We start from the raw sequence: 20204 nt of genomic DNA on the forward strand, positions 1-20204 counted from the left end.
CTTTTAAAACCTCTAAAGGCCTAGTTGGCCACATGCGTGGACAGCACCTTTTAGCTCTTATTTCCAAAATTGTGTACAATACTGTATTGGGATCTTATGGCCATGTATGTGGACACTTATACTGCCATCTGGTTGTGTCAGAAGAGTATACCATACAATGTAATTTGGGCAAAAAAAAAGTAAAAATATATGTATACATATATATACATATATATACATATATATACAAATGTATATATGCATACATATATGTATACATATATATACATAAACATATGTGTATACATATACACATATATGTGTATATATGTCTTACATGTATACACATATATATGTATGTATACATATATATATATATATATATATATATGTATATATATATATATATATATATATATGTATACTCATGTGTGTATATACATATATACTGCCATCTGGTGGTGTCAGAAAAGTACAAGATACAATGTAATTTGGGCAAAAAAAGTGTAAAAATACATGTATACATATGTATACACATACACATTTATGTATACATATATACACATACGTATGTGTATATATACACATATATGTGTATGTATGTATTACATGTATACACGTATATATACATATATATATATATATACACGTGTGTATATACTTTATATATATACATATATAGACTGTATATATATATATATATATATATATATATACATATATATACTGCCATCTGGTGGTATCAGAAGAGTACAACATACAATGTATTTTGGGCAAAAAAAGTGTAAAAATAATCATTAGCATGTCACTAAACATGACGTACACGTTTGTGTACTGATGGACTAAGTACATCATAAAAAAAAAAAAAAAAAATTTAAATTGATGATTCTTAGTTTTTAATTCTAATTAGTGTCTAATCAGCCCAAATAGTAAAGAGAAATAAAAAAAAAAGCATGTAAAAAAAAAACAGCTTTGGCCTTAAGAGGTTTATAAATTAAGGCTCCCCTCAAATTTGGTCCTCGGGACCCGGAGGTGTCTCAGTCGTTAAAATGTTAAAAATAAGTCTTATATATTTTTTTTAATTCAACATTTAAATCTTTGGATCGACTTTAAGTCTCTCTGTTGATATAAAGTTTATTTATATATTCATGCTCTTAGGTTTTATGCCTTACTTTTTCCCCTACCCTACAACTTTTTCCCCAAAAAATGTTCAAAGTGTAATTAATACTTGATGTGAAGTCATTGGAGCCTTAAAGTGGTCAATAATTCAGAAAAACTTATATTTTCATTCATTATTATGTTTTTTTCAGCAATGACAGTTAAAAAACAACCTCACCAAAATTATTGGGGAGCCAAAAGGCTGCCACTTGTAAAAGTGTTAAAAAATAATTCAGAAATGGATTACTCTCTTGATCAACTTCAAATCTAACCGTCATTTATGAATTTTTATGTTTTTATTTAGTTGTATGCACCTTTTATCATTTAAAAATCGTTTTATATAGCAAACACAAGAACTATGCAATATGTTAAAGTGGAATGTTTTAAAGGGAAGTAATTGGAGCCTTGAATTGGTCAATAATTCTTAATGTTGATTTTGATTCATTGTTATTTTTTGAGCAATGACAGTTTTAAAGAAATGGCAGCTCTGTGTTTTTAGAGTAAACATTGCAACTTTTGCATCTTACATTGCATCTGTTTGCTCTTTTATTCCACCACCTCATGTTTTTAATGTTTATATTAGTTTTAGAATGAGCTCCGGGTTGTTAGAAAAACATCAGCTGTGGGCCCAAAATTGCCCCTATGGATACTTATGGTGTATAAGTAACATTTCAAGTGTAAAAGGTTTATTTTCGGATTTTAAGTATTAAAAATAGAAATCTTTAGGGCTTTTTTATGTGTTTGTTATTATTGTACATTGCTTCACAATTTATGTATTTGTAAATTCAATGTACGTGTTGTCAATCTTTGTCTTAATCATGTTGGAATAACTTTTTGTGTGTGTGTGTGTGTGTGTGTGTGTGTGTGTGTGTGTGTGTGTGTGTGTGTGTGTGTGTGTGTGTGTGTGTGTGTGTGTGTGTGTGTGTGTGTGTGTGTGTGTCTCAGCGTTTTGTGAAGGAGGGCACCTTGATGAAAGTCAGCAGGAGGAGCCCACAGCCTCGTCATCTGTTTTTGGTATGTTGACTATATTGGTTCTTAATCGTACATACACATTGTGTGTGTGTGTGTGTGTGTGTGTATATATATATATATATATATATATATATATATATATATATATATATATATATATATATATATATATATATATATATATATATATATATATATATATATATGTATATATATATGTGTGTGTGTGTATATATATGTATATGTATATATATATATGTGTGTGTGTGTATATATATATATATATATATATATATATATATATACATATATATATATGTGTGTGTGTGTATATATATGTATATATATACATGTGTGTATATATATACATATATATATAATGCGTGTGTGTGTGTGTGTGTATATATATATATATATATACATATATATATAAAATGTGTGTGTGTATGTATATATATATGTGTGTGTGTGTGTGTGTGTGTGTGTGTGTGTGTGTGTGTGTGTGTGTGTGTGTGTGTGTATATAAATATGTATATATATATATATGTGTGTGTGTGTGTGTATATATGTATATGTATATTTATATACTGTATGTGTATGTATGTATACATGAATATATATGTGTATATATGTATCCATATACATGCATGTATATATTCACACATGTATATATACATACATACATTTATGCATGTATGTATACGTATATACACACACATATATATATACATACACGTGGGCGTATATATACACATATATATAGATATACATTTATGTATATATACATCTATTTATATATATACATGTGTGTATATATACATGTATACATACATACATGTATATATGTATATATACATGTATGTGTATATTTGTATATATACATATATATGTGTGTATATATATATATATATATATATATATATATATATATATATATATATATATATATATATATATATATATATATATATATATATATATATCCATCCATCCATTTTCTACCGCTTATTCCCTTGTGGGGTCGCGGGGGGCGCTGGCGCCTATCTCAGCTACAATCGGGCGGAAGGCGGTGTACACCCTGGACAAGTCGCCACCTCATCGCAGGGCCAACACAGATAGACAGACAACATTCACACACTAGGGCCAATTTAGTGTTGCCAATCAACCTATCCCCAGGTGCATGTCTTTGGAAGTGGGAGGAAGCCGGAGTACCCGGAGGGAACCCACGCGTTCACGGGGAGAACATGCAAACTCCACACAGAAAGATCCCGAGCCCGGATTTGAACCCAGGACTGCAGGAGCTTCTTATTGTGAGGCAGACGCACTAACCCCTCTGCCACCGTGAAGCCATATATATATATATATATATATATATATATATATATATATATATATATATATATATATATATATATATATATATATATATATATATATATATATATATATATATATATATATATATATATATATATATATATATATATATATATATATATATATATATATATATATATATATATATATATATATATATATATATATATGCAGAGCAGTGTATTGAGAGCATATCGCGACCACCAAAGGGAACAAGCGGTAGAAAATGGATGGATGGATGGCCAACTTTGTTTCAGAGTTCGTTCCAAACATGGTGCGCTGTAGTCACGTGAGGGGGATTTTGACCTAGAAGATGGTCCGGCCATACTCTCTCTCTGATTGGTCAAAAGCCTCTCACCTGACTACCAGGAGCATTGTTGCATTGTTTGGAACCCACTCTGAAAGCAAGTAGTTCCAACTCTCTCCACACGGCTCTGCGGTGTATGCTACAACACTGCCCTCTAGCGGACACTAGCTGCACCTGCAACATTTGGAACCCAACATCCCAATCCAGGATTGCTGATGAAAACATCTTTTTAACGTCTTCTCTCCTTGTGCTTGACAGATGAGCGACGTCTTGCTGTACACTTTCCCACAGCAGGATGGCAAATACAGACTGAAGAACACTCTGTCTCTCACCGGCCTCAAGGTGACATCCATTATTTACTTCCAGTCAGTAACTGCATTACATCATTATTATTATGTACATGTTCTTGAAGAGGGAAACACTCTTCAGACTTAATGCTTTGTTTATTTCATAATAATATTGTTATTCTATATCCATGCACACTTTTAATAGGTGGATACTTTATTGATCCTATGCAGGAAATGTCCAGTACGAATTAAAAGCAAAAGAAAGAACATTTTATATATAGGTGCATCCCAATAGGTTAGAACAGGGGTCAGCAACCTTTTTGAAAGCAAGAGCTACTTCTTGGGTACTGATTAATGCGAAGGGCTACCAGTTTGATACACACTTAAATAAATTGCCAGAAATAGCCAATTTGCTAAATTTACCTTTAATAAATAAATCTATATATATAAATGATAAATGGGTTGTACTTGTATAGCGCTTTTCTACCTTCAAGGTACTCAAAGCGCTTTGACATTACTTCCACATTTACCCATTCACACACACATTCACACACTGATGGAGGGAGCTGCCATGCAAGGCGCCAACCTGAACCCATCAGGAGCAAGGGTGACGTGTCTTGCTCAGGACACAACGGACGTGACAAGGTTGGTACTAGGTGGGATTTGAACCAGGGACCTTTGGGTTGCGCACGGCCACTCTCCCACTGCGCCACGCCGTCCCTATATATATATTAAAAAATTGGTATTTCTTTCTGTCATTCCGTCGTACATTTTTTTCCTTTTACGGAAGGTTTTTTGTAGACAATAAATGATGAAAAAAACACTTAATTGAATGGTTTAAAAGAGGAGAAAACACAAAAAAAATGAAAATGAAATTTTTAAACATAGTTTTTCTTCAATTTCGACTCTTTAAAATTCAAAATTCAACCCAAAAAAATGAAGACAAAAAATAGCTAATTAGAATCTTTTTGAAAACGTTTTAAAAATAATTTATGGAACATCATTAGTAATTTTTCCTAATTAAGATTAATTTTAGAATCTTGATGACGTTTTGAATATGAATGAATGGAATAAGTTTATTTCGGTCATATTATCCATCAAATCAAACAACCATTTTGTGTGATCAGTTTTACAGTACAGGTTATACGTAAACAATCATACACATTTACACACAAAAGAGAAGAAAAAGAATGACCGAAAAAGGAATATGCTGAAGTCAAAGCTTATATTTGCCAATCCTATACCTTCAAATAGGTTAAAATCCAATCTGCACTTTGTTAGAATATATAACAAATTGGACCAAGCTATATTTCTAACAAAGACAATTTATTATTTCTTCTAGATTTTCCAGGACAACATTTTTAAAAGAAATTCAAAAGACTTTGAAATAAGATTTAAATTTGATTCTAAAGATTTTCTAAATTTGCCAGAATATTTTTTTTAAATTTTAATCATAATAAGTTTGAAGAAATATTTCACAAATATTCTTCGTCGAAAAAACAGAAGCTTAAATGAAGAATTAAATTAAAATGTATTTATTATTCTTTACAATAAAAAAAATACATTTACTTGAACATTGATTTAAATTGTCAGGAAAGAAGAGGGAGGAATTAAAAAGGTAAAAAGGTATATGTGTTTAAAAATCCTAAAATCATTTTTAAAGTTGTATTTTTTCTATAAAATTGTCTTTCTGAAAGTTAATAAGAAGCAAAGTAAAAAAATAAATGAATTTATTCAAACAAGTGAAGACCAGGTCTTTAAAATATTTTTTGGGATTTTCAAATTCTATTAGAGGTTTGTCTCTTAGAATTAAAAATGTCGAGCAAAGCGAGACCAGCTTGCTAGTAAATAAATCCGTCCATCCATCCATTTTGTACCGCTTATTCCCTTTTAGAGTTGCTATCTCAGTTACAATCGGGCGGAAGATGGGGCAGACCCTGGACAAGTCGCCACCTCATCGCAGGGCCAACACAGATAGACAGACAACATTCACACTCACATTCACACACTAAGGCCAATTTTAGTGTTGCCAATCAACCTACCCCCAAGTAAATAAATCAAATTAAAAAAAATAGAGGCAGCTCACTGGTAAGTGCTGCTATTTGAGCTATTTTTAGAACAGGCCAGCGGGCGACTCATCTGGTCCTTACGGGCGACCTGGTGCCCGTGTTGGTGACCCCTGGGTTAGACTATAATACAAATGTTACTAATACAAAGTCACACACACACACTAGGTGTATGGAAATTAACCTCTGCATTTGACCCATCTCCTTCTTCCACTCCCTGGCAGGTGAGGGGAGCAGTAAGCAGCAGTGGTGGCCGCGCCCGGAAAATTAATCAAATAAATACTTAAATTTTTTTTTTATGTATTTAGTTTAATGCAATAACACTTGCCACACTTATTCAAGTGTGGGGCATTTTCGCTGCTTAATAGGCAGGGGCGGAATTGCTCGGTTGGTAGAGCGGCTGTGCCAGCAACTTGAGGGTTCCAGGTTCGATCCCCAGCTTCTGCCATCCTAGTCACTGCCGTTGTGTCCTTGGGCGAGACACTTTACCCACCCACACTGGTTTGAATGTAACTTATATTGGGTTTCACTATGTAAATGCGCTTAGATGTCACTAGAGAAAAGTGCTATGTAAATATAATTCACTTCACTAATATTTCTGAATGATTTAAAAAAACCTTAAGGAGGTTGTGGGTTCTTCCGAGGATGTTGTAGTCGTAATGATTTGTGCAGTCCTTTGAGACATTTGTGATTTGGGGCTATATAAATAAACATTGATTGATTGATTGTCACAGAAGTAAACAAGGTAAGAAGTGAAGTGAATTATATTTATATAGCGCTTTTCTCTAGTGACTCAAAGTGCTTTACATAGTGAAACCCAATATCTAAGTTACATTTAAAGCAGTGTGGGTGGTACTGGGAGCAGGTGGGTAAAGTGTCTTGCCCAAGGACACAACGGCAGTGGCTAGGATGGCGGAAGCGGGAATCGAACCTGCAACCCTCAAGTTGCTGGCACGGCCACTCTACCAACCGAGCTATACCGGAGAAAAGTCTACTCCCAAGTGGGACGGACCGGTAAAATCACAGCATAATAACTTAAAAATAAAGATAACTTCAGATTGTTTTCTTTGTTTAAAAATAGAACAATCACATTCTGAAAATGTGCTCATAATCATAATGTTGTTTTTTTTAAACTTACATGCTATTCTATTTTTATTTGTCGTTATTTACACTTTCTGACCAAATTATGCGATAATGTTCATCAGTCAAGTCATTGGTGTTCATTGTCAATCTATAGAACTTTCACATAATCTTCATAACCTATTAAAATAATATTTAATTATATATCCATTATACGTACTCTTATATCAGGGGTCGGCAACCCAAAATGTTGAAAGAGCCATATTGGACCAAAAATACAAAAACAAATATGTCTGGAGCCGCAAAAAATTAAAAGCCATATTACATACAGATAGTGTGTCATGAGATATAAATTGAATTAAGAGGATTTAAAGGAAACTAAATGAGTTCAAATATAGCTACAAATGAGGCATAATGATGCAATATGTACATATAGCTAGCCTAAATAGCATGTTAGCATCTATTAGCTTACAGTCATGCAGTGACCAAATATGTCTGATTAGCACTCCACACAAGTCAATAACATCAACAAAACTCACCTTTGTGCATTCATGGACAACGTTAAAAGTTTGGTGGACAAAATGAGACAGAAAAAGAAGTGGCATAAATCACGTCTTAGGTAGTCGGAGAAAGTTATACACGTAAACCAGGGGTGCCCACACTTTTTCTACAGGCGAGCTACTTTTCAATTGACCAACTCGAGGGGATCTACCTCATTTATATATATCATTTATATTTATTTATTTATGAAAGAGACATTTTTGTAAACAAGTTAAATGTGTTTAATGATAATACAAGCATGTGTAACACATATAGATGTCTTTCTTTCACGAAGACAAGACTATAAGTTGGTGTATTACCTGATTCTGATGACTTGCATTGATTGGAATCAGACAGTAATGATGATAACGCCCACATTTTCAAATGGAGGAGAAAAAAAGTTGTCCTTTCTGTACAATACCACATGAAAGTGGTTGGTTTTTGGCATCTAATTCATCCAGCTTCCATACACTTTACAAGAAAAACATTGCCGGCAAATTCCGTAGCTTGCTTGATTGACATTCACGGCACCCGAGGGTCTTGTGAGATGACGCTGGCTGCTGCCAGTTCATTATTATGAAAAAATGACAGAGAGGAAGGCGAGAAACACTTTTTATTTCAACAGACTTTGGCGCCGTCTCTTCCGTCAAAACTCTAAAGGCCGACTGCACATTTCCTATCTTCACAATAAAAGCCCTGCTTCATGCTGCCTACGCTAACAAAATAAGAGTCTCGGAAAGCTGGCGTGCACAAGCGATCCCTCAGAAAGCTGGCGTGCACATCACTTGTGCACGCCAGCTTTCCGAGACTCTTATTTTGTTAGCGCAGGCAGCATGAAGCAGGGCTTTTATTGTGAAGATAGGAAATGTGCAGTTGGCCTTTAGAGTTTTGACGGAAGGGACGGCGCGAGAGTCTGTTGAAATAAAAAGTGTTTCTCGCCTTCCTCTCGGTCATATTTTCATAATAATGATCTTGCAGCAGCCAGCGTCATCTCACAAGACCCTCCGGTACCGTGAATGTCATTTAAGTGACGTCTTGGTGAAGATTGATGATCACTCATTTTTAGGTCTATTTTTTTTTTAAAGCCTGGCTCGAGATCGACTGACACACCCCGCGCGGTCGACTGGTAGCTCGCGATCGACGTAATGGGCACCCCTGACGTAAACAAACTAGGGTGAGTTCAGGGACCGCCAAAATTAGTAGGACAAAACGGCACTCGCCAAATACTCGAATCAGTGAAGCATGTTTGATAAAAACAGTGTGCTTTATAACAATTAGGGAGGTTTGTGTCATGTTTGTCCTCCTACAGAAACCAAATTAAAAAATATATATAATTTCTATTTTTCATATATTTTTGAAAAAGCTCCATAGAACCACTAGGGGGGCGCTAAAGAGCCGCATGCGGCTCGCCGACCCCTGTCATATACAGTCGTGGTCAAAAGTTGGACTTGTTTCTTCAGCATTGTCCATACATTTAAAAGTCAGGACTTTGGGAAGGCCATTCTAAAACCTTAATTCTAGCCTGATTTAGCCATTCCTTTACCACTTTTGAGGTGTGTTTGGGGTCATTGTCCTGTTGGAACACCCAACTGTGCCCAAGACCCAACCTCCGGGCTGATGATTTTAGCTTGTCCTGAAGAATATCGAGGTCATCCTCCTTTTTTATTGTCCCACCAGTTCCATTGGCAGCAAAACAGGCCCAGAGCATAATAATACCACCACCATGCTTGACGGTAGGTGTGGTGTTCCTGGGATTAACAGCCTCACCTTATCTCCTCCAAACATATTGCTGGGTATTTTGGCCAAACAGCTCAGTTTTTGTTTCATCTGACCACAGAAGTTTCCTCCAGAAGGTCTTATCTTTGTCCATGTGATGTCAGATGAAAGAAAAATGAATGAATGTTTATTTCCGTGAATGTGAATGTTGTATTAGAAATATATCAATATTTCTAGAACTTGCCAGAATCCACATATTTGTGAAGTGTGAAGTGAATTATATTTATTTAGCGCTTTACATAGTGAAAGCCATTATCTAAGTTGGATTTAAACCAGTGTGGGTGTGACGCTTAGCTGGCATCGTGGTGTGGTTTTGTTCTCTCAATGGATGCAGTCAGAACGGACACGGCGTGAAGGTAAGAACTGAAGATTTATTATCAGTACAAAAACAGACTAAAAACAGAAAACACTTGCACAAAGGCACTAAGCACAAAACGAACAGAAAGCGCTAGCATGTGAGCTAGGGACAAGCAACAGAATAGCATGGAAGCTAAAGTACACAGAGTCTTTACCACAAGCGGGGATAGCTTTTGCATCAAATAGCAAATTAGACTGCGAGGTCGAATGACGAAAAAGGGCAGGCTTAAATAGAGACAGAAATTAGGAGGCAGGTGCGCGTCAAAAACACAAGGCAGGTGACACAAATACGTAACTATGACAACAGATCAAAACAGGAAGTGCCACCAGGAACTAAGGAAGACAAAATACTAACAAGATACGATAAAGAAACAGAACCAAACCAGAACATGACATGATCCAAGTAGCAGATCATGACAGTGGGTGGCACTGGGAGCAGGTGGGTAAAGTGTCTCGCCCAAGGACACAACGGCAGTGACTAGGATGGCAGAAGCGGAGATCGAACCTGGCACCCTCAAGTTGCTGGCACTGCCGCTCTACCAACCGAGCCGTTCCGCCCCAATTTGTGTTCAGCAATACACCCAAAACAGTTTTTTGTTGTTTCCCGCTGACTCTTTCCCACGGGTGTGCTTGCAGGTGACTAAAGAAGTCCGAGAGGATGTCCAACATGCACTGAAGATGGAGGGGACAGACATGGTCATCACTTTGTCTGCCAGGTGCGCGTCCTTTCTCCTTTGTTGTGTGTATTAATAACTCAAAATAAGCAAATTATCCATCCATCCATCCATCTTCTTCCCCTAATCCGAGGTCGGGTCCCGGGGGCAGCAGCCTAAGCAGGGAAGCCCAGACTTTCCTCTCCCCAGCCACTTCGTCCAACTCTTCCCGGCAAATTATTTCAGTGTTTAAAAAAGACTGCCTTCTGCTTTGACTATTTGAGAAAGTCAAGTCTTACCCGCCCATAAACCAGTTAGAGACTGGCTAGACCAGGGGTCACCAACCTTATTGAAACCAAGAGCTACTTCTTGGGTCCTGATTAATGCGAAGGGCTACCAGTTGGATACACACTTAAATAAATTGACAGAAATAGCCAATTTGCTCAATTTACCTTCGATAAATAAATCTATATATATATATTTAAAAAAAAAGGGTATTTCTGTCTGTCATTCCGTCGTACATTTTTTTTCCTTTTACGGAAGTTTTTTTGTAGAGAATAAATGATGAAAAAAACACATAATTTAACAGTTTAAAAGAGTAAAAAAATCAAGAAAAAAAAGAAAATTGAATTTTGAAACATATTTTATCTTCAATTTCGACTCTTTAAAATTCAAAATTCAACTGAAAAAAATGAAGAGAAAAACTAGCTAATTCGAATCTTTCTGAAAAAATTAAAAACAATAATTTATGGAACATCATTAGTAATTTTTCCTGATTAAGATTAATTTTAGAATTTTGATGACATGTTTTAAATAGGTTAAAATCCAATCTGCACTTTGTTAGAATATATAACAAATTGGACCAAGCTATATTTCTAACAAAGACAAATCCTTATTTCTTCTAGATTTTCCAGAACAAAAAATGTAAAAAAAAAAATTCCAAAGACTTTGAAATAAGATTTAAATTTATTTTCTAGATTTGCCAGAATAATTCTTTTTAATTTTAATCATAATACGCTTGAAGAAATATTTCACAAATATTCTTCATCGAAAAAACAGAAGCTAAAATGAAGAATTAAATTAAAATGTATTTATTATTCTTCACAATAAAAAATAAAAAAAATACTTGAACATTGATTTAAATTGTCAGGAAAGAAGAGGAAGGAATTTAAAAGGTAAAAAGGTATGTGTGTTTAAAAATCCTTTTTAAGGTTGTATTTTTTCTCTAAAATTGTCTTTCTGAATGTTATAAAAAGCAAAGTAAAAAAATTAATGAATTTATTCAAATAAGTGAAGACCAAGTCTTTAAATATTTTCTTGGATTTTCAAATTCTATTTGAGTTTTGTCTCTCAGAATTAAAAATTTTGAGCAAAGCGAGACCAGCTTGCTAGTAAATAAATACAATTAAAAAAATAGAGGCAGCTCACTGGTAAGTGCTGCTATTTGAGCTATTTTTAAAACAGGGCAGCGGGTGCCTCATCTGGTCCTTATGGGTGACCTGGTGCCCTCGGGCACCGCGTTGGTGACCCCTGGGCTAGACCAACCCTCGGCAAATTAAGGTCCGGGGGCCATGTGCGGCCCGTTAAACTTTTCATTCTGGCCCGCCGGACATTTCCCAAATAATGTTTTTAAATGTTTAAGATGGAAAGTGTAGCTGCCATTATGATGTGCAGTCATGTTTTGTAATGACCGGAAGTCTTGAACTACAAACCCCGTTTCCATATGAGTTGGGAAATTGTGTTAGATGTAAATATAAACGGAATACAATGATTTGCAAATCTTTTTCAACCCATATTCAGTTGAATATGCTACAAAGACAACATATTTGATGTTCAAACTCATAAACTTTATAATTAACTTAGAATTTTATGGCTGCAACACGTGCCAAAGTAGTTGGGAAAGGGCATGTTCACCACTGTGTTACATCACCTTTTCTTTTATCAACACTCAATCAACGTTTGGGAACTGAGGAAACTAATTGTTGAAGCTTTGAAAGTGGAATTCTTTCCCATTCTTGTTTTATGAAGATCTTCAGTCGTTCAACAGTCCGGGGTCTCCGCTGTCGTATTTTACGCTTCATAATGCACCACACATTTTCCATGGGAGACAGGTCTGGACTGCAGGCGGGCCAGGAAAGTACCCGCGCTCTTTTTTTTACGAAGCCATGCTGTTGTAAAACGTGCTGAATGTGGCTTGGCATTGTCTTGCTGAAATAAGCAGGGGCGTCCATGAAAAAGACAGCGCTTGGATGGCAGCATATGTTGTTCCAAAACCAGTATGTACCTTTCAGCATTAATGGTGCCTTCACAGATGTGTAAGTTACCCATGCCTTGGGCACTAATGCACCCCCATACCATCACAGATGCTGGCTTTTCAACTTTGCGTCGATAACAGTCTGGATGGTTCGCTTCCCCTTTGGTCCGGATGACACCATGTTGAATATTTCCAAAAACAATTTGAAATGTGACCTTGACCTTCATGGTGACCAGTAAGCGATGTGTATTCCTTGGACAGCTCTTTCCTTGAACGAGAGGACTGGTTTTACACTTTGACTCGCACCGTGAGTGAACATCATCGAGTCTCTGTGCCCTCCGACAACTCTTCCGTCGAGGTAAGTGTTGACCTTTACATTTTTGGGGAGTTTTGCCGATCATTCACAATCCTTATGCAAAACAAGAACACATGGGTTTTGTTTTTATGCATTCTAACTAGTAAATAAACTCTAGCAAAAGTCAGCTAGCAGGGGAGGCAATGGTAGTCGCGCTATCCCGCCTATAAAGCGCTGTAAAAAAGCCTTAAAAACCTCCATCAGGGTTTTATATACACTGTAAGTAAATATGTAATGTAGTAACACTCATGTACGTAATATTTAGGTGTTTTGCTCATTTTAAACATACGACAGTGTATTGATTTCACAGACAGATCACACTAATAATAGCAGACAAACGAGAGCCAACAAACATATTAAAACAATCACTTACTATACGATGTCTGTTCTCACTGAGATGCCGACCGATGAGATGGTTGTATCTTCCTGTTTAGATGAAGAATCATTCATTATCCCCACGAAGTGTTAGATATAAAAGTTGAGTGCAAACAAGCGTCTTTTTGTTTACTGTATTTATCGGACTATAAAGTATAAAACCCCCAAAATTTTAAGGAAAACTAAAATGTTTCTATTTATTAGCTGCAGATACGTTGCAAAATTAGTTATTGACACAGAAAGGTTTTGTAAATGTTTTTTTACATATCTTAATTGTTCCCAAACGGTGCCTGTAACAAGGCAGTCAAACGGTTGATCAAACAAAACAGAATACAAAGGATTCTGGGTATTTGTTGTGTTGCCTTTATGTTGTGTTACTGTGAGGATGTTCTCCCGAAATGTGTTTGTCAATCTTGTTTGGTGTGGCTTCACTGCGTGGCGCATATTACTAAGAGTGTTAAAATTGTTTATATCACAACCATTAGTGTACTTTGTATCACCCAGTATGCCTTGCAGTCGTGTGCATGTGTCTTCGGAAGCCACACACATGTTGCGGGACTGACAAGCAGGTCGTACATGCTGTAAAAGGCGACAAGGCCAATGGCTTCATAGCACGCCCTTATTCTTGTCATCAGGATGAACACACACAGGATACTCGAGAGGACATTAGCGGCTCCCATTGTCTTCTTTACTCTGTGAAACGGGCTTAAATGTCTCCTAGAATGGTAAAGGTGGCCGACCTCTGAAGTATTTCAATGGGCGGGTGGCGGGCGGTTGCGGTTCTGATAAAATGTTGCTTCGGGTGGACGGCGGGTGGATGACGACTTTGGTGATGCGGTTGCGGATTATATAATTGCCTATCCTTGCATCTGTAGTGTACAGTATGCTGGCTGTGTCCAGGTGAGGAATGGTGTGCGGCTGACTTTGGGAGAAGAGGCGCCCCCGCTGGTCCCGCTGTCACAAGCCACGATGTGTATGAACTGCACTTCCCACTTTGGCCTGACTCTCCGCAGACATCGCTGCCACAGCTGTGGGAGGGTGAGTGCCGATGCAAATGAGTGGACGTGGGCATCAACACAAAATGTTGTCGTGCTGCCACAGATTGTTTGTAGGAGCTGCTCCAAGAACAGACATCCTCTCAAGTACTTGAAGGAGCGTGTGGCCAAAGTGTGTGACCGCTGTTACAAGCAGCTGCAGGACACAGGTGGGAACACGACCACCATTTACCACATTTATTACATGTATCATTTACGACATTCATTACATTTATTATACATTCATTGCATTTATTACGTTCATTGCATTTATTCCATTTATTTAATTTACTGCATTTATTATGTTCATTGCATTTATTACATTCATTGAATTTATTACATTTATTAAATGTATTACATTTATTTAATGTATTAAATTTATTACATTCATTGAATTTATTACGTTCATTGCATTTATTACATTCATTGCATTATTACATTTATTTAATTTATTCCATTTATTACATTCATTGCATTTATTTAATTTATTACATTAATTTCATTTATTACGTTCATTGCATTTATTACATTTATCCATCCATCCATTTTCTACCGCTTATTCCCTTTTGGGGGCGCGGGGGGCGCTGGCGCCTATCTCAGCTACAATCGGGCGGAAGGCGGGGTACACCCTGGACAAGTCGCCACCTCATCGCAGTTATTACATTTATTTAATTTATTAAATTTATTACATTCATTGAATTTATTACATTTATTTAATTTTTTACATTTATTACATTCATTGCATTTATTACGTTCATTACATTGATTACATTCATTGCATTTATTACATTTATTTAATTTATTACATTTATTACATTAATTTCATTTATGACGTTCATTGCATTTATTACATTCATTACATGTATTGTATTTATTGCATTTATTCATTGCATTTACTACATTTATTCCATGTATTTATTACATTCTTAACATTCAAAACATTCATTGCATTAATAACATTTATTACATTTTCCTGAGGGAACTCTCCTGTAGGAATCAATAAAGTACTATCTATCCATCTATCTATCCATCTATCTATCTAGCTATCTATCTATCTATAGAAATTTATTATATTTATTAAGTTCATAACATTTATTTAATTTATTGCATCAATTGCATAACATTTATTAAATGTATTGCATTTATGAAATGTATTATATCTATTGCATTTATAAAATGTATTAAGTTCATTGCATTTATAATATTTATTACATTCATTGCATTTATAAAATATATTACATTTATAACATTTATTACATGTATTATATTTATTACATTCATTGCATTTATAAAATATATTACATTTGTAACATTTATTACATTTATTATATTTATTTAAGTCACAACATTTATTTCATTACATTTATTATATTTATTAAATTCATAACATTTATTTCAGTTATTACATTCATTGGATTTATTGCATTTGTAATAAATTAATTACATTCATTGCATTACATTTATAACATTTGTAACAATTTTTTTACATTTGTTACATTTATTACATTTATGTCACAATTTCCTTGGCTCAGTAGTCTGTTTTATTACATTAATTTTAATTTATTATATATAATTTACTATATTTTTAATTAATTGTTTTGATTACATTTAATTTGTTTCTCGTATTACATTTTATTACATGTATTATATTTATTTCATTTATTACTTTTATTGTATTTTCTTACAATCATTACATATTTACATTCATATATTTATTACATGTATTATATTCATTACATTTATTACAAATGTTAGCAGCCAAGAGGAGCTTTTGTACCCGGCAACCTGCTTTGAATAGGTTTTATCATAATTCCCATACTATAACATTTGTAACATTTATTACTTTTCTTACATTTATGTCACAATTTCCTTCGGGCAGTAGTCTGTTTTATTACATTTATTTAAATGTATTATATTAAATTAAATATAATTTATTATATTTTTGTAATTCATTGTTTTGATTACACTTATTAAATCTGTTTCTCGTATTGCATTTATTATATTTATTTCATTTATTACTTTTATTGTATTTATTACAATCATTACATTTTTACATTCATACATGTATTATATTCATTACATTTATTACAAATATTAGCAGCCAAGAGGAGCTTTTGTACCCGGCAACCTGCTTTGAAAAGGTTTTATCATAATTCCCATACTATAACATTTGTAACATTTATTACATTTATGTCACAATTTCCTTGGGGCAGTAGTCTGCTTTATTACATGTATTTAAATGTATTATATTAAATTAAATATAATTTATTATATTTTTTAATTCATTGTTTTGATTACATTTATCAAATGTGTTTCTCATATTACATTTTATTACATTTATTATATTTATTTAATTAATTACTTTTATTGTATTTATTAAAATCATTTCATTTTTACATTCATACATGTATTATATTCATTACATTTATTACAAATATTAGCAGCCAAGAGGAGCTTTTGTACCCAGCAACATGTTTTGCAAAGGTTTTATCATACTATAACATTTGTAACATTTATTACATTTATGTCACAATTTCCCCGGGGCAGTAGTCTGTTTTATTACATTTATTTTAATTTATTATATTAAATTGTATATAATTTATTAATTTAAATTTTTTTATTCATTGTTTTGATTACACTTATTAAATCTGTTTCTCGTTTTGCATTTATTATATTTATTTCGTTTATTACTTTTATTGTATTTATTACAATCATTACATTTTTACATTCATTACGTTTATTGCAAATATTAGCAGCCAAGAGGAGCTTTTGTACCCGGCAACCTGCTTTGAATAGGTTTTATCATAATTAAAATAATATGTTACGAGAACCGTGTAGAATGGAGAATTGATTCTGCAGGTTGTTTGAAATGTCTTCACACCGCAGGGGAAGAGCCGCCATCACAGAGCAGCCCCGGTCCGGGCCGTGCCAGTCGCCCCCTCTCCTCCGTCTTCCAGAGCATCCACCCTCCCAACATTTGGCGACACCGCAAAGGCACGCTCTCCTTCAAGCAGGTGCGCTCATTGCACATGGTGCGCTCATTGCCCGGGCTCTGCAGGAGTGACACACCTGTTGGCCCCGCCCCCCCCCCCGCAGGTGACCGTGTCTGACGAGGGCTCCATCAGCGGCAGTCTGCATCGCAGCCACAGGAGCAGGAGGAACTGGAAGAGACTGTGGTTCCTGCTGAAAGACAAGGTGCTCTACACCTACCGGGGCCAAGAGGTGAGGGGACACACCTGGACGGAGGCGCAGCCAGCATGTGCTTTTTTTTTTTTTTTTTATCCGCAGGAGCAAGTGGCCTCAGAGAGCTTGCCCTTGTTGGGCTTCACCGTCAAGTTACCTGACACGCGGCACGGCGACGACCAGGCCAACGTCTTCCAGCTCTACCACAAGAACACTTTGTATTACACCTTCAAAGCCCAGGACAACCACACGGCCCAGAGGTGGGGAACATTCAGTTTTCTGTCCTGTGGCGCAATATTAATATCCGATATCCGTCCAATATCAGCAAAAAAAAAAAAAAAAGTATCTTGCATCTAAAAATCTTTGATATAAAGCTGGACAGCCAGTTCCCATCTAAAATTAATCCCATTAATTGTTTTATTATACCAGAGCCATTATATATATATATGTATGTATGTATGTATGTTTTTATATATATATATATATATATATATATATATATATATATATATATATGTATATGTATACTTGTACATATGTATATATATGTATATATATATATATATATATATATATATACAAAAAGGTAAACATATTTATATATGATACATATATATATATATATATATATATATATATATATATATATATATAAACATATATATGTATGTGTGTATCCATGTATGTAAATGTTTGTGTGTGTGTATATATATATATATATATAAAAATGTAAAAATGTATATGTATATATATGTATACATATATATTTATATATATGTAGATATATATATATGTATGTATGTTTATATATTTATATATATATACTTGTATATATGTATATATATATATATATACAAAAAGGTAAACATATTTATATATGATACATATATATATATACAAACATATATATGTATGTGTGTATCCATGTATGTAAATGTGTGTGTGTCTGTGTGTGTGTATATATATATATATATAGACATATATATATATATATATATATAGACGTATATATATATATATATGTAAAAATGTATATGTATACATATATATTTATATATATGTAGATATATATATACATACACACATGCACACACCTCTGTAAGGTGCTATATATATGTATGTGTGTATATATATATATATATATATATATGTATATAATGTGTGTGTTTGTGTATGTATATATGTATGTGTGTGTGTGTGTATATATATATGTAAATATATTTATCTACATATATATATGTGTATTTATATGTGTATATATATATATATGTATGTATATATATATATATATATATATATATATATATATATATATATATATATGTGTGTGTGTGTGTGTGTATAGTTATATATATAGTTGAGTTCCTCACATTTGTGTGTGTCTGTTACCTAACGTGTGCAACCTCATTACACAGGTGGGTCAACGCCATGGAGGAAGCCACCGTTTTATAGGACGACTCAATAAAGGACAACAGGGGGGAAAAAAAAGCTATTACGTCCTACAAGGTTTTTGTTCTTGAGGAAACTTTTTCAGCTCCTTTTATTTTTCCTTTTTCTAAACCTGCCGCCAGCAGGTGTGAGTGGCGCTGGCCCAGATACCTGCCAGGTCATGTGACCTCTATCGCACTAAAGGCGTAGACAACAATGGCGGGTTGTTTGCCGACTGCGACACGTGATACTTTATAAGTCTTTTTTTTTTTTTTTTTTTACATTTGACAAGGTATGTATTCTTCTATGACTTACTTTACTGTGTTGTGTGACACGGCCTTCACACAGGACGCCGTAAAGTGTTCACGACGCCCGCCAGGGAAGCGGTCTTCAGAAGCCGTGCTTCAGACTTTGTACGTTACTGTGGCTTTATGAATGTGTTGTTTGAAAAAGGACTGCATTAAAAGGAGAGGAGAACCATCTGCTCCTGGTGTTGACTTTGGAGCGGGTGACACTCTGACACTCGCCATGTGCACCTTCGTGGAAACATTGGCCCCTAATGAGGCCCCTCACCCGGGAGTCAGCAGGCCGCCCTTGCCTGCTTTGCTTCTCCCCCTTTGAGACCTTGTTGACCCACAAATGTTGTCAAGCAGGAGGCCTTTTTTTTTCTGGGGCTCCTGGGAAGACAGACTCGTCCTACATCCGTGGCAGATCATCCATCACGGCGCTCTCCTTTCCTCCTTCGGAGTCAACCCGTCCTGCACCTTTTCAGACTCAGGTACAGCGTTGGCGACTGGGCTTTTTAGAATAAAAAGAAGCCCCCATGGGGCCGGGGAAAGTTGCGAGTTGTAGCAGGCGACAGTGTGGCGCATCGTGGCATAAAGCACTTCTGTTGGAAATAACCTACTTATTGCCCTAGCTGTTAGAACAGGGGTCACCAACATTTTTGAAACCAAGAGCTACTTCTTGGGTACTGATTAATGCCAAGGGCTTCCAGTTTGATACACACTTAAATAAATTGCC

The 20204-nt window shown here is 34.9% G+C and overlaps 1 pseudogene; it reads left to right on the top strand.

The window, feature by feature from the left end:
• Positions 1-19663, top strand: part of LOC133545235 (FYVE, RhoGEF and PH domain-containing protein 5-like) — a 50688-nt pseudogene extending 31025 nt beyond the window's left edge.
• Positions 19664-20204: the final 541 nt, after the last annotated feature.

The sequence above is a fragment of the Nerophis ophidion genome, linkage group LG02 (assembly GCF_033978795.1).
Source record: "Nerophis ophidion isolate RoL-2023_Sa linkage group LG02, RoL_Noph_v1.0, whole genome shotgun sequence".
Classification (NCBI taxonomy): domain Eukaryota; kingdom Metazoa; phylum Chordata; class Actinopteri; order Syngnathiformes; family Syngnathidae; genus Nerophis; species Nerophis ophidion.